Source organism: Heptranchias perlo, unplaced genomic scaffold, assembly GCF_035084215.1.
Source record: "Heptranchias perlo isolate sHepPer1 unplaced genomic scaffold, sHepPer1.hap1 HAP1_SCAFFOLD_50, whole genome shotgun sequence".
Taxonomy (NCBI): Eukaryota; Metazoa; Chordata; class Chondrichthyes; order Hexanchiformes; family Hexanchidae; genus Heptranchias; species Heptranchias perlo.
Window position 1 is genome coordinate 5,830,151 of NW_027139516.1, and position 9,769 is coordinate 5,839,919.

The 9,769-nt window shown below is 44.4% G+C and overlaps 6 non-coding genes across 6 annotated transcripts; 2 read left to right on the forward strand and 4 right to left on the reverse strand.

Moving 5' to 3' along the window:
* Positions 1-114: 114 nt before the first annotated feature.
* trnal-cag (transfer RNA leucine (anticodon CAG)) lies at positions 115-197 on the reverse strand. The gene has a single exon. It is a non-coding gene; the product is annotated as a tRNA-Leu (tRNA).
* A 78-nt stretch (positions 198-275) lies between these two features.
* trnak-cuu (transfer RNA lysine (anticodon CUU)) lies at positions 276-348 on the reverse strand. Its single transcript has one exon. It is a non-coding gene; the product is annotated as a tRNA-Lys (tRNA).
* Positions 349-2,872: 2,524 nt separating this feature from the next.
* Positions 2,873-2,944, forward strand: trnae-uuc (transfer RNA glutamic acid (anticodon UUC)). Its single transcript has one exon. It is a non-coding gene; the product is annotated as a tRNA-Glu (tRNA).
* Positions 2,945-5,106: 2,162 nt separating this feature from the next.
* trnak-cuu (transfer RNA lysine (anticodon CUU)) lies at positions 5,107-5,179 on the reverse strand. The gene has a single exon. It is a non-coding gene; the product is annotated as a tRNA-Lys (tRNA).
* Positions 5,180-8,753: 3,574 nt separating this feature from the next.
* On the reverse strand, positions 8,754-8,836 carry trnal-cag (transfer RNA leucine (anticodon CAG)). The gene has a single exon. It is a non-coding gene; the product is annotated as a tRNA-Leu (tRNA).
* Positions 8,837-9,100: 264 nt separating this feature from the next.
* trnae-uuc (transfer RNA glutamic acid (anticodon UUC)) lies at positions 9,101-9,172 on the forward strand. Its single transcript has one exon. It is a non-coding gene; the product is annotated as a tRNA-Glu (tRNA).
* The last annotated feature ends 597 nt before the right edge of the window (positions 9,173-9,769 follow it).

Here is a 9,769-nt window from a genome sequence, read left to right on the forward strand (position 1 = left end):
TTTCCATCACAAAGCCAGTTGCTTTTGTGGGAGGAGTAAATCAACTTGGTCGAAAAATCAGCTGCAGCCCAATCCACAAATAAAATATTTTCACGTCTTCGTAAAAATAAGCATTGTCAGAAGTGGGATTCGAACCCGCGCCTCCAGAAGAGACTGCGACCTGAACGCAGAGCATTTGACCGCTCGGCCATCCTGACTACAAATTTAACATTTCATTCTGCATCAATTCTGCACCATTGGCCAGTGAACGCAACATAAAAGTTTAAAATGATACTCGCCCATCGTGGGGCTCGAAGCCACGACCCTGAGATTAAGAGTCTCATGCTTTACCGACTGAGCTAGGCGGGTTTTCGTGCTTTTCACCACCTTATCTGTTATTGCAGCAAGCAGGAGAAAGACTCCATTTCAGATTATTGGAATCAATTCTGAGGGACAGGATGAACTGTCACTTCGAAAGGCACGGACGAATCAAGGACAGTCAGCATGGATTTGTTAAGGGGAAGTTGTGTCTGACGAACCTGATTGAATTTTTCGAGGAGGTGATAAGAAGGATGGATGAGGGTAGCGCAATTGATGTCATCTGCATGGATTTTAGCAAGGCTTTTGAAAAGTTCCCACATGGCAGATTGGTCAAAAAAGGAAAGGACCATGGGATCCAAGGGAATGTGGCTTGTTGGATCCAAAATTAGCTCAGTGGCAGGAAGGAAAGTGTAATGGTCGACGGGTGTTTTTGTGGCTGGAAGGCTGTTTCCAGTGGGGTGCCGCAGGGCTCGGTACTTGGTCTTTTGCTTTTTGTGCTCCACATTAACGATTTGGACCGAAACTTAGGGGACATGATTAAGAAATTTGCGGGTGACACAAAAATAGGCCGTGTGGTTGACAGCGAGGAGGAAAGCTGCAGACTGTGGGGGTTCAGCCAATTTTCTGACAACAAGGCACTCAATCCATCTCTGAACGAATTTTGAACGAATACGTGTGTTTGACCCAGCACAGGCACGATGGGCCGAATGGTCTCCTCTTGTGGACTAACATAATACGATGATACTAAGTGTTATCAGTCGGAAAAGCAACACATTCCAAATAAGAGCAGAGAGAGGAAACTCGTCTAACAGGATAACAGCACGGTGAGATATTGTATTTGAGAAGGATGAGGAGGGATAGTTTATCATGGTGGTAGTCACATGGAGTATCATTTGTGACTTTGATAAGGACCATTTCATGCTGCAACTGGAGCGGAAACCTAATTGGAGAGATTCAACCCGGGCGCGGCTCCATCGTGCGCGGTGAGACGGAGGGGGGCGAGGGGAAGTGTCAGAGCTGGGGCTCACCGGTGGAAGCAGCATCAACGTTTAAAACGGTACTCGCCCAACGTGAGGCTCAAACCCACGACCCTGAGACTTTTTAAAGAAAAGGTGGAGCAGCCACTGTCTGAATCTCTTGCTATACTTGAAAGAACTCATTCCAAGTACGAGCAGAGAGAGGACACCATTCAGTTGCCCATTGCGTTGAGCAAGATACCATCGGTTTCTGTAGTGTAGTGGTTCTCACATTTGCTTAATACGCGAAAAGTCCCCGTTTCGATCCCGGGCGGAAAATTATGTTGGAACTTGGTCTCCATGAACATCCAGGTTGATTTTCTTCTCCTGCCAAAAATGGAGACAGTGGCTGCTCCCTTATTCTTTGTAAGCTGCATCTTTTACTTCATTAAGCAGATAACTTTGAGTGATAGAAAACTGATCCTCAGTGACGCTCATTTTAAATTTTATTTCCTTTTACTCCAAAAGGGTATATTGGCCTTGGAAGGAGCGCAGCCCAGATTTACCAGAATGTTAGCAGGGCTCGAAGGGTTAAATTATGAGGAGCGGTGACATACTTGTATTCCCTGGAATATAGATCGCTTTTTAGGATTTTGAAAGTGAGATAGACAAATCCTTTCCTCTGGGGAGGGAGTCTAAGACAATATCAGAATATCACAATAGCTGTTTTACGAGTGAAAACAGCCCAACGCATCACTGTGAGTGTCAGAGACGAGTCTCAAGGTGCCGCGTCCTGTACAGTGAATGTCAAAACTTTTAAAAGTTGCAGAAAGTGTCAGGGGTTCAGATACACAAACCTTTAATTGGAATGAGATTTTGTCAGAGGTTGCAGCCTTCCCTACTTCTCTTGCCCTTTGCGAGACACCTGTTCCGGTTTAAATTTACAAACTGGGTGAGTTGGTGATCACGGTACAGCAGACTCAGCGGACCCGGGTGAGAGAGAGAGAAATCAGCCCGGGCGCGACCACAATGTGTGCGGTGACACTGCACGGGATGTCGGGGGAAGTCAGAGCTGGGGTTCACCCCTGAAAGCAACATAAAAAGTTTAAATCAGAATACGCCTAACATGAGGCTTGAGCCCACGCCCTTGAGATTTAGAATCTCACACTCTATCGACGGAGTTAACCAGGCCTGAAAAGCTCAGCCGCTCTTGTCTGTCATTGCAGTGAACTCGCCCCTGGGTATGCATGTGCAGCAATCCCAACATAACGACCATATCATTGGCTGTGTTTATCTCTGTGTGTGTGTCCACCTTCAGGTTGATTTTGAACGAATACGATTGTTTGTCTTCTGTTTGTAACATCAAATAAAAGAGGGCATCAGACACTTCCCTCCCTGACACTGGGGAACCAGTGAGACAGACCTGTTATTGTCAAAACGCAAATGAAACATTAATTGCGGAATTATATGGACTCTTATCAGCGCCAGAAGTAGATTTACAGTATATACACCCCAATAAATAAATAAATAATACAGATTCATGTAAATACATTTGCAACTAACAGAGTCACTAAACCATAAATATTATTTGTACCTAATAGCAACTTTCCACGTTTTCCCTGGTGGTCAAGTGGTTAGGATTCGGCGCTTTCACCGCCACGGCCCGGGTTCGATTCCCGGTCAGGGAATTTGCTCTTGCAAAAAACACGAGCCACTTTTGCAGAATCATCGCAAATTGACGGCACAGAAGGAGGCCATTCGGCCCATCGCGTCCGGGCCGGCCGAAAATGAGCCACCCAGCCTCATCCCACTTTCCAGCAATCGGTCCGTCGTCTTGCAGGTTACACCACTTCAGGTGCAAATCCAAGTATTTTTAAAAAAAATGTAACGAGGGATTCTGCCTATACCACCCTTTCAGGCATTGAGTTCCAGACCACAAACACCCTCTGGGTGAAAAAATTCTCCTCAGCTCCCCTCTAATCCTTCTACCAATCACTTTAAATCTATGCCCCCTGGTTATTGACCTCCCTGCTATGGTAAATAGGTCCTTCCCATCCACTCTATCTAGGCCCTTCATAATTTTGTACACCTCAATTAAATCACTCCTCAGATTCCTCTGTTCCAAAGAAAACAACCCCATCCTCTCCAATCTTTCCTCACAGCCAAAAATCTCCAGCCCTGGCAACCTCCTCGTAAATCTCCTCTGTACCCTCTCTAGTGCAATCACATCTTTTTTGACCAGTCTGCCAATTGGGACCTTGTCAAAAGCCTTGCTAAAATCCAAGTAGACTACATCAAAGTACTCCAGGTGTGTTCTCACCAAAGCCCTATTTAATTGCAGCAAGACTTCCTTACTCTTATACTCCAACCTCCTTGCAAAAAGGCCAACATACCATTGTTCTTCCTAATTGCTTACTGTACCTGCATGTTAACTTTCTGTGATTTGTTTACAAGTACACCCAACTATGAATAACAACATTTATTGGACTCTCACCTTTTAAAAAATATTCTGCTTTTCTATTCTTCCTACCAAAGTGGACAATTTCACATTTTCCCACCTTATACTCCAACTGCCACCTTCTTACCCAATCACTTAACCTGTCCACCTCCCTTTGCGTCCTCCTCACGGCTTACTTTCCCACCTACCTTTTTATCATCAGCAACCTTGGATACATTACACTCGGTCCCCTCATCTCAGTCATTAATATAGATTGTAAACAGCAATTGCAACATAAATTGTCCGCCCAGGATCGAAAGCAGGGCTGTTCGCTTGCAATGCGAACTGATAACCACTACACCACAAAAAACCGCTGGTGATTTATACTGGACAGAGGGGAACTGACCAGTCACCTCTCTCTGCTCGGATTGGGACACTTTTACTTCTCTTTAAACAACATCTCTCCTGTCCCATACTAAAATCATGCAAGAGAATCATACAATTTTACAGCACAGAAGGAGGCCATTCGGCCGTGTTGCCCTGCCTACTCTTTGAAAGAGCTGTCCAATTTAGTCCAAAAAACCCAGCCTTTTCCCCGTAACCTTGCAAATCAGTCCTCTTCAAGTACCTGTCCAATTGCCTTTTGAAAGTTCCTATGAAAGCTGCTTCCACCGCCCTTTCAGGGAGTGGCCACCAGATCGGAACAACCCTCTGTGTGAAAAAAACCTCCTCATTTCCCCTCTTGTCCTAAAAGCTCTCAATCCTTCTCTACGGATGCCTTTTTACAAACATTTCATTCATCAAAACCACACAAGTTACACAGGAAAAAGTCTTCATTTCAAGTAATTAACGTTCCGAAGGAGCTCCTTAATTTGCCTCCCCTAACCGAATGAATCAGATCATTCTCGACCGGATCCTTTTCCACTTGAACCGGCCTCCCCTCCCTCAGGAAGTAGCCATTCTGATTCTGTGACTGTGGCCAGCTTTGTTCGGGCAGTTGGTTTGACATGGATGTCACACCGCACCCTCCTCCCGTGTTTTCTTGCACATCCGCTGATTAGGGCCGGGCCTGGACTGATTTTTTTCTCTCTCTTACCCGGGGCCGATGAGTCTCCGACTCAGATCACAAACCAGCTCTCCTACACCCGATCACCAACTCACCCAGTTTGGAAATTGAAACCAGAGCAAGTGCCTCGTAAGAGGGCAAGAGATGTCGGGGAGACAGCAACCTCTGACAAAATCTCAGGCTCATCAGAGAGGTTTGTGTATCTGAACCCCGAATAACCTTCTGCTCCTCATAAATTTTTAGACCATTGCAGAGGACGCGGCACTTGCAGACTCGTCTCTTGCACTGACAGTCAAGCAAGCGGAGGGTTCACTTGCGAAAGCAGCGTGAAAGTTTAAAACAGAATTCGCCCAACGTGGGGCTTAAACCCACGACCTTGAGATTAAGCGTCTCATGCTCTACCGACTGAGCTAGCCGGGTCTGCTGAATTATCTCCAATTGGTCTGTTATTGCAGTGAGGCAGCTGCTGGCTCCGCCCCAGGGGCTGAGTTTAGAATCGTGGAAGGATACAGCTCAGAAGCAGGCCATTCGGGCCATTGCGCCCATGCCTTGTCCGATAAACCACGCACCAGATTATCCTGAATTCCAAGGTGTGGAACGAAAGCGAACAACAAAAGCCCTTACATTCGACCGTGGAGGTACAGGCAATTCTCTGAGAAACCGGTTTGTCTATTTCCGGTTGTTGGCCTGTCTCTCTGGCTGTGCTTATCTCTGTGCGTGTGCAGCTGCAGGCTGATTTTGAATTAATAAGTGTGCTTGTGTATGTTTCTTGCAATAAATCAATGAGGGAATCAGACGTTTCTCTCCCTGACACTGGGGAACCAGTGGGGCAGAATTTAGAGCAGGGTTCTGTTTATTGTGAAAAAGGGAATACAATGCGAACTCCGGAATTATTCAGAGTCCGACCAGCGCGAAATAAGAGTGTAATCTCGACGTGATTTGAACACGCAACCGCTTGATCTGAAATCAGACACGCTACCGTTGCGCCACGAGATCCAATAGCAGGAACTTGCATGTTTACCTTTAGATAAGTTTCTCATACACCGTTTCATTTATTTCAGATTACCAAATCCCCGCCCACTCCCACCGGGTGTCAGGCAGCCTCAGAAGCAGCCTTCACCTGTCCGCGGCAGCATGACTGCAGCAAATCCAATTGCACACACCCGGCACCCAGAATCATCACATCACAGGAAAGGAACTGCTAAAAATGCATAACAGGAAGGGCAGCATCTGAAAAACGCTGAGACTTTCGGTGTGTGGACTTTGTTCAGGTTTGCTCACAGGTGTGAAAATTTAAATTATGGATGTGTATAAATGGATGTCATGCTTCTTTGCTTCTTTATAAAGTGAGTGTTTATGTTATGTGTGCCATTTATAAATTTATTTGGATTATTTTTTACAATATGATATATCTTGTTATAAATATATATGATTGCATCTGTGACACTTATAAATACATGTGGGTGTAACTGTGTGGTGGTTATCATTATATCTCTGTATCTGTGTTATGTATTTGTGTGTAATGAAAAATAAGAGATAGAGAAATAAATATCCAGAAAATACATTTACAATATATACACCCCAATAAATGAATAAATAATACAGATACATCTAAATCCATTTACAATATGTACACACCAATAAGTGAATAAATAATACAGATACATGTAGGTGCATTTTGTAATTAGCAGTCATGAAATGCATTTACATCTAACAAATCAGAAATATATTTTTATATACTTTTTTTATCGAGCTACTTAGTCGTCTAATGGTTACGATTTTGCGCTCTTACAACCACGGCCCGCGTTCGATTTCCAGTTAGGGCATTTGTATTTACAAAACAGTTCACTTAATTACACAGAATAATTCAAGTCTCTGAGATAATTATTTTAATAACCATTAATAAACCCACAACTTTCTGTTTCGCACTGAACGAAATGCTAACAAGTTTGCCGAGTGACTGTCGAAACTATGCTAACTTTTCTGACTTTCATCCCTTCTGATTTTTTGCACTTTATTTTAGGAGTCTGCTTAAAAATGTTCAGTGTTTATGAGACCAGGAATCTGGTGCAGCCGTTGTTGAATGTGAAAGGATTGCAGCCCAATTTACACGAGGGAAAGCTCGCGCCTGGAAGTTTGTGAGGAGCAAGTTCCAGCAAATTGTTTCTGACCCGGGATTAAACCGGGAGTTTTTCGTGTGTGAGGTCAACATGATAACCATTACACCACGAAAACATCTGTTTAGTCCAGCCAAGGTTAGATGATAGTGTTAAGTGAGAAAGTGAACTGGTGACTCCCACTTCTGGGGGATATCCCAAAGCGCTTCATAGAGGTGTCATCAAAAACATAGAATCATAGAATCACAGGAGGCCATTCGGCCCATCGAGTCTGTGCCAGCTCTTTAAAATAAATGGTGCAATTTTAAAGGGGGTGCAGCAACAGAGAGACCTGGGGCTATACGTACACAAATCTTTGAAGGTGGCAGGACAAGTTGAATAGATTGCAAAAAAAAAAGTGTTCGGAATCTTTGACTTTATTAATAGAGGCATCGAGTACAAAAGCAATGAACTTATGCTAAACCTTTATAAATCACTGGTTAGGCCCCAGCTGGCCACCACACAATTCTGCCCACCACACTTTAGGAAGGATGTCAAGGCCTTAGAGAGGGTGCAGAGGTGATTTACTAGAATGGTGCCAGGGATGAGGGACTTCAGTGAGGTGGAGAGACTGGAGAAGCTGGGGTTGTTCTCCTTTGAGCAGAGACGGTTGAGGGGAGATTTAACAGAGGTGTTTAAAATCATGAACGGTTTTGATAGAATAAATCAGGAGAAACTATTTCCAGTGCCAGAAAGGATGGTAACCAGAGGACACAGATTTAAGGTAATTGGCAACAGAGGTGAGATGAGGAGATTTTTTTTTTACGCAGCGAGTTGACATGATCTGGAATGCGCTGCCTGAAACGGTGGTGGAAACAGATTCAATAATAACATTCAAAGGGGAACTGGATAAATACTTGAAGGGGAAAATTTTGCAGGGCTATGGGGAAAGGGAAGGGGAGTAGGTCCAATTGGATAGCTCTTTCAAAGAGTTGGCACAGGCACGATGGGCCGAATGGCCTCCTTCTGTGATGTTTCCATGCTGTGATTCGATGTTATGGAGGATTTTCTGATGTAGTGGATATTCGGGGCAGAGGACCAAGTGGGGATTGAGCTCGACGGCAGGTGTATACAGTTCGTTCAAAGGACTGAAGCCGATGGTTTCATTCTTCCCGTCGTTTAGCAGCAGGAAATTAGTCGGCCATGCAGGCGACTTTTTTTTGTCTTCAATCATGGGATGTGGGTGTCAATGACAAGGTCAGCATTTATTGCCGATAACCTAATTGCTCTTGAGAAGGTGCTGGTGAGCCGCCTTCGTGAACTGCACCTTTCGTTGACTGTGTCATTGACATTTTCTGGATAGAGAGAAACTATTTCCGCTGGTTGGGGATTCTAGGACTTGGGGGCACAGTCTAAAAATTAGAGCCAGATCTTTCAGGAGTGAGATTAGAAAACACTTCGACACACAAAGGGTGGAAGAAGTTTGGAACATTTTTTCCCTAACGGCAATTGATGTTTGCTTAATTGCAATTTTTAAATCTGAGATCGATAGCTTTTTGCCAACGGAAGGTATTAAGGGATATGGGCCAAAGGCAGGTATATGGAGTGAGATCACAGGTCAACTACGATCTTATCAAATGGCGGAGCGGACTCGAGGGGCTGAATGGCCGACTCCTGTTCCTATGGTACATTTCCCCGAGTGTCTGTTCTCTCCATAGTTGTTTGCCTTGTGTTTAAAGCATATTTTCGTTTAAAGCTCGGTTTCGGGATGAGCCGGTGGGCGGCAATACGTGCCGTGGATCGAGACCTTGTTGCTTTTTGCGGGAAGAGCAAATCAACAGGGCCGAAAAATCAACCGCAGCTCCAGCAACAAATAAAATAGGAGTCGAAATAACTGATGTCAGAAGTGGGATTCGAACCCACGCCTCCAATGGAGACTGCGACCTGAACGCAGCGCCTTAGACCGCTCGGCCATCCTGACTTACAAATGGCTTTTTCACTCGCCACCCTTTCCACATTGAGACCCCCCCGGAGAAAGTTTCATTCACTCCAGTGCTTGGTAAGATAAGTGCTGCTGGAAAGGCTCGGTGAGCGGGATGCCACCTCCCCGGGTTTTCCTGAGCCTATTGTACTTTATTCCTATTTAATCACGGGAATATCCGCAATCAGGAGCTAAAAATAATTAAAAGCTGAATCACAGAGAAAGGGAAATCCATATTACATCTGATAAACCAACGAACAGCGCTCCCTGGTGGTCTAGTGGTTCGGATTCGGCGCTTTCACCGCCGCGGCCCGGGTTCGATTCCCGGTCAGGGAAACAACTTTTGAACACTTGTTGTATTCATCGCATGAACTCACTCAAAGTCTGTGGGAAGAAAAAAAAACAATCATTGTTTTCATCACCATTAATTAACCGATAACGTTATTTTGCAGAATGAAAGGCGACTGAGGGAAGTTGGAAAACTTTAATAATTTCTTTTGTGCGATGAACTTTTTATCCCTTCTCATTTTACACACTGTATTTTTAAGGGCTCGGTTTAAAATGTTCAATGCTCGTGAGACCACGAATTTGTGTTCAATTTAACAGACCGGCTATTTCACAGAGAAAAAATAAATTTGCCCCAACATAATGTTTCTGCTCAGGATTGAACCAGGGACTTTCCACGTATAAAGCAAACGTGATAACTGCTACACTGCAGAAACCTTTGTTTGGGTTATCAGCCAGAAGTTCGAATGACTGCATTGATTCTCTTTCATAACTATTCAATTGATCGAAGTTGCACAAGTCACAAAAGAAAAATGTTCATTTCAAAGTTATTAAACTCCCAAATGTGGCCTGCCTTGTTAGGACAGGGGTTGACCCAGACGTCACAGCCTCAACAAAGCATATTCTCAACATTTCCATTGGGAACAG